A 6000-nucleotide genomic window follows, 5' to 3' on the forward strand; every position below is an offset into this window, starting at 1 on the left:
ATACTTCTCTGAAAGATGAGGCTTTCTCTCCGGAAGAGGTATGTGCTCACCTTGGGGCCATAAGTCAGTCCCTTAATCCTGGGGCTCTCCTCCAAGGTGCCTGAGTAATCTGAGCTCCGTTACCCTAGCTTCTCCGCTAATGCCTACGTTCGGCGATTCGGTCCTGGAATCTGCCTTTACTGGCATCTTGTTTGATTCAGTGTTAAAGGCTAGGTTCTCTTGAGCTTGACCTTGACCCCAAACCAAATAAGGGAACCAAGATGACTTCAGCTATACTATATACAATGGCCACCATGGTTTCTTCAGGTTTTGTTTGTTTTTTTTTTTTTTTTTTAAAGTACAGAAGTGAACAGTGGTGTTCAAGTGGTAGGTGTTTGGAGGATGTACTGTAGACCTTGCCTGCTAACCAGCTTCCTGAATCTTCTGAGCCAGTTCACAACCCGTGCACCCCCAGCCCTGCCCCTGCCATGACCTCTCTTCTGTGCTGAGTGTAACTCCCATGGTCTTCTCTGTAACTGTCCTCGGAAAACATCCATCTTTGTGTAACATCCATCCCCAACCTTGTCTTCAACTCTCTTCATGCACCCCTCCTCATCAAACCTCTCGGTCTGAGGATCAGCATTCTCTGGGGTCCGAGCGGTGTGAGGTCCTTCCCCGTCACTTGTCTGGAGTACATGCTCGGTGGTCTTTCTCCCCTGAAACCCCACTACCAGCCCACACCATCAGTGTGGCCTCTCCACCTGCTCGCACAGGCTACACGCTGGATCTAGAACTGCTCAGGAAGGTTGGAGGGACTTGGTCTCTTCTCCCCACACCATCACAAGCATGGAGAGCAGTACTTTTCCATCTTAGCTTTGCCGAAGAGCCAACTCCGGGATCCTTTCCCTCCTCCTCCACGCCGTGTGTTCCTTCTGAAATGTCCCTCGACTTCTGCCTTTGTGGCAGAAGTGCCTTGAGCCTTTGCCTGGGCCATTTCATATGTCTTGTCGCTTGTCTCCCTTCTGTGTTTCTTCACTCACCCAAGGGCTCTTTCTAAAACAGGTGTGCCTGTGCCCCTCCCCTACGTTCAAGCCCGCTTAAGACCCTACCCTGCAAGGGCCAATGTCAGGCTTAAAAACATGAGGAGTCGTGTACGGCCCCAGCCTGCCTTCCCAGCCCCTCACCTCCTCTACTAGGGGGCCTTCTTTCAGACTCCGGGCACACAGCTCTGCCCATGCAGCCCTGCCATGCAGTGGGCCTCTCCAGGGCCCCCCTGGGCGGTCACACCTCCGGCTTCCCCCACCTGCTGTTTCTGTTAGCACATCCGCGAGGCTCCACCCCGCCTCCGCAGATGTGGTCAACACCTGTGTGTTTCATTCCCCCCCCACACACCCCCCACCCCACCCCCCGACAGCCGCCCACACAGCTGGCCAGAGGTCTGGTGCCTCAAATGTTGAACCCGGTGTCTTCATCCCTGGAGGACTTGGACTTGGGCCACTAGCAGCGACACGGCTGAGTCCTGGATATTAACCTGGATGTGTTGTAATGCCTCCTTCTAGTGCCAGAAAACACGGCAGTCCAAGGCATTGTCCAGACCAATATTTACACACAGAGCACCTTGTGTGGGAAGCGGTGGTGGTCAGTTCCCCGGAATAAGCCGTCATGTCCTGGACGCTGCAACACTATTGATCGCAGGCTCTGGACCTCCTGAGCAAGGTCAATACTTACGGCCGCAACCTTCCCCTCTGCCGTGTCCTTCCTACCTGCCCACCCCCCCCCCCCTCGCGCCCCCACAGATCTTCCCTTCTGGGGCTTTAGTAGAACTTCTCTCGTGTGGCCTCCAAATGTTAATAGCTCGGTGCTGGAGTACTGCTTCCCTTGCTACCTCGAACACCCAGGATTCTGGAAGGATTTTTTCAACGAGTGGGGAGTTTTTTCTCCACTGCTAGTAGTGAGTTGGGTGGGCTAATAACACACCTGGCTGTAATTTGGGATTACTATCTGTTGGAAGATGCTAGGAAGCACTTCGAGAACCAAACAACCTTTGGGAGAAGCAAAGGCCAAAGCTTTGGTGCGACACGCCCTCTCCTCCCTTACCCGGGCCTGCGACTTCCTTCTTTCCCGAGGCCTTCGGTTCGCTGTGCACCTGAAGGCAGGGAGAATTGAGAGGCAAGGGAGGGGTGGAGCCTGGTCTGGGGCCCGGTCAGAAGCTAGATGGCCCCATGGTGAGGGCCTGGTCCACCACCCAGCCCTGCCCCAAAACTGAGGGTGGAGGGAGAGGTGGGCACGCTCCTGCCCTGACGATACAGCAGAGCCGGGCCCAGCGCTGGCTTCTTGCCTCCAGGCCCCATGCTTGCTTCTGCACCACAGGGGCTGTGTCCCTGGTCCGGGGGTAAATGCTATCCAGAAGAATGTGCTGGCCTAGCAGATGGGCCACACTTCTCTTGGCTGCTTGACTGGCATCCCTCTCGAGCACATTTCTGTGATTGCTGCCAAAAGACAGGGAAGGCGGGCACAACAGGAGGCTTGGTTTCATGCCTAGGCAGGTAATCCCTCACCTAGCTCAGAGCTATCTGCCACCTGTTGTGGCCGTGACTGCACCACAGGTCTACTGACCCCAGGGCTTTTTCATCAACGCAAGTCAACCCTCGGGCTGCTTTTTACTGTAGGAAGTTTCTTAAAAGTGGTCCTAGTGGGCGCGGCTCAGTCAGTTAAGCGTCCGACTCTTGATTCCAGTCATGATCTCACAGTTCGTGAGTTCGAGCCCCACGTCAGGCTCTGCGCTGACAGCATGGAGCCTGCTTGGGATTCTCTCTCTCCCTCTCTCTCTCTGTCCCTCCCCCTGCTTGTGCTCTCTTGAAATACATAAACATCTAAAAATTATAATAAAGATAAAACAGAAGTGGTCCTAGGGGAAGGCAGGAGAAGTGAGTCACCCGCCTTCTTTCAGACGCTCCCGCTGGGAAGGAGGAGTCCGAGGCTGGGGTGCGTGTGAGGGATAGATGGTGACAGCTCAGCAGCGACTTGGTTCTGATTCTCCTGAAGCCTCCAAGTCCACTCAACCTGGGTAGCGTGGGAGCCTTTGCTCCGGGGGGTGTGTTGGCAAGTAAAGCCATGGAAAACTGAGTGACAGTCGCTCACATTTGGCTTTAGTTAGGGTTTAGCAAGTACACGTTACAAAAATGTCAGCTTGTGGACCTGGGGACCCTGGGGGGTGGGTAGCAGCATCTCCGCTTTAGACAAGAGGGTGGAAGCTCCAAACACCGCGGAGTTGCCCGGGGTTACTTACCCTGAGATGGGCACAGCCTGTGCACGAACACCTGACTCCAAGGCCCCACTCTTCCCACCGCCATAAACCCTGCTGGCACTCCGTAAGCCACGCGTCGCCGTGCAGGTGTGCACCATGACACCGGTCCCCTCTCAAGGGCCGAAGTCGCGTTGAGTCGCCCGCAGGCCTCGCTTTGTGACTCAGGTTGGCGAGTGACGTGCTGCAGGCTCGCTAACACGTTTAGGGAATATCACAGAGCGCTGAGTCCTGTGCCCCGAGATGCGACAGTTACGTTTACAGGGGAAAGCAACACGTCACACGGCTGGCAGAGCCAGGGCCGGGCCACGGGGTGTCTGACTTCGGGGCGCAAGCTTTTAGTCCTTCTACGACATGCTATTCTGCTTTCAACCTGTATTTTTCAGGACAGCACATGGAAGAGACAGGGGCAAGTGTGCTTTCCAACAGGAGCTTTTGAGGGGCATGACTCCCCTGCAGGGTCCGTGGTTGGCAAGCAGCATATTAAATGGGGGCCAAAAAAGACGGATTAGTGGAAAAGGAAAATTAAGCCAACTGACTAAGCTAAAATAGGGTGCCTATATTGGATTGTGGCTTGGCAGAAGATTTTCAAGTTAGAATTGAAATGGAAACATCTCTTTTCCTCTTAAACAAGGAGTTACCCAGTAGAGGGGTATTAAACTACTTGCAAACTGGAGGCACGAGGGTCGGGGAGTACGGGAGGATTGCGCAGACGTCAGGAAACCAGCTCACCCAGAGCTCTGGGACAATGAAAACCGAGCAGGGAAGGGACTCTGAAAACTAATAGCAAAACCTGAAGCGTTCCTGGAGTCAAACACCTGTAGATTTTCATGCGCTAAATATAGTGGAAGTTGGGTCATCTTATCCTTAAGTAAACACTACAGCTGGGCAAAGACGTTTTCAAAAAAAAAAAAAAAAAAAAAGAAAAAAAGAATCTTGACATTGGCTCAGGTTAGCCAGAGGCTGGACGAAGCAGCATTGGGCGGCTAGGAAGGGCCAGGCTAGCCCCTTGTTTCTCTGCCTCGCTCTCCCCTCTGCCCTTCCAGGCTCCCTTGTAAAATGGCCCTCTGTGGTCCTTCCCTCCCATTAGGTCGGCCCCGTGTATCTGATTGTCCTCGTGCCTCCTGTCCCTCCGCTGGTGAAGGATCAGTTTCCTTGGCTGTCACGTGATCAGCACAGGGACGGGAGGGGAGCAGAGCCCCCCTCTCTCTCTCTGGCACCAGGAGCAGAAGCGGCTTTTCGGCAGCCTTATTTTCCATCCTACTTCAGATACTACTGAAAGGAAAATGATTCTTTCTTTGCCTTTTGGATTTTGGCCGCCACTGAACCAGACACAGCCCCTATTTGGGGGAATGTCAAACCAGGGGCTCACTGTCACCGTCCTCAGCCCCACAGCCCGTGGGTTTTGCTTCCAGCCTCTTGCCCGAAGCCAGTTCTGTACCCAGCAGGGTGCCAGGGAAGTGAGGTGAGGAACCCCAGAGAGGCAGAAGGGCTGGGGGACAGAAGACCAGGGGCTTTGCACCCAGAGGTCTGGACCCAGCGCATGCCTCATGCTGCCCAGTGCTCCCATAAACCGCCACAAGTCCGGCTGTCCTCATAGAGAGACACAGGCGATGGCGATGCTGACTTTGCATTGCTGAGAATTATTGAAACGAGGCCCTTGACATAAAGCCCCAAGCCCAGCAGCAGTGCTCAGAGACCATATCAATTCCTCGAGACATCCTCTGCCCTCCAGGAGTTTACAGTTTGCCTGGGGAACTGAGAGAAACTAAGTGGTGTTTAAAGCACCAACAGGGGCGCCTGGGTGGCGCAGTCGGTTAAGCGTCCGACTTCAGCCAGGTCACGATCTCGTGGTCCGTGAGTTTGAGCCCCGCGTCAGGCTCCGGGCTGATGGCTCGGAGCCTGGAGCCTGTTTCCGATTCTGTGTCTCCCTCTCTCTCTCTGCCCCTCCCCCGTTCATGCTCTGTCTCTCTCTGTCCCAAAAATAAATAAAAAACGTTGAAAAAAAAATTAAAAAAAAAAATAAAGCACCAACATAAAAGGGGCACCTACCTGGTTGGCTCAGTCAGTTAAGCGTCTGACTCTTAATTTGGGCTCAGGTCATGATCTCTCGGTTCATGAGCCTGAGCCTCGTGTGGGGCTCTGCACTGACAGCTCAGAGCCTGCTTGGAATCCTCTCTCCCTTTCTCTCTGCCCCTCCCCCACTTGTTCTCTCTCTCTCTCTCTCTCTCTCTCTCTCTCTCTTTCTCTCTCTCTCTCAAAATAAATAAATATTAAAAAAAAAATACAGCACTTGGGAATGCAGGCTGGTGCAGCCACTCCGGAAAACAGTATGGAGGTTCCTCAAAAAACTAAAAATAGAACTACCCTACGACCCAGCAATTGCACGAGTAGGCATTTATCCACGGGATACAGGTCTGCTGTTTCGAAGGGACACACACACCCCCATGTCTCAGAAAGGTCCAGTGACATTCCGCAGCCCACACAGCCACAGAGTGGTCTATCAGCCCGGGCTGAACCATTTTTACACCTGCAGCCAAGACGGTGTGGACCATGCCCAGCTACTGGGCTGGGAGCCTGGGGCACCGGACAGTGCTCTGTGCTGGCAGGCCGCCCCATTGCCCATTGGCCCATGGGTTGCAGTATCATCATAATTCCCACTAGACAACCAGCTAGCCTCTCTCCCGAGGTGTTTCCGGCTCACGGAGTTCCCCAGA

This window comes from Felis catus, chromosome C1 (genome assembly GCF_018350175.1).
Source record: "Felis catus isolate Fca126 chromosome C1, F.catus_Fca126_mat1.0, whole genome shotgun sequence".
Taxonomy (NCBI): Eukaryota; Metazoa; Chordata; class Mammalia; order Carnivora; family Felidae; genus Felis; species Felis catus.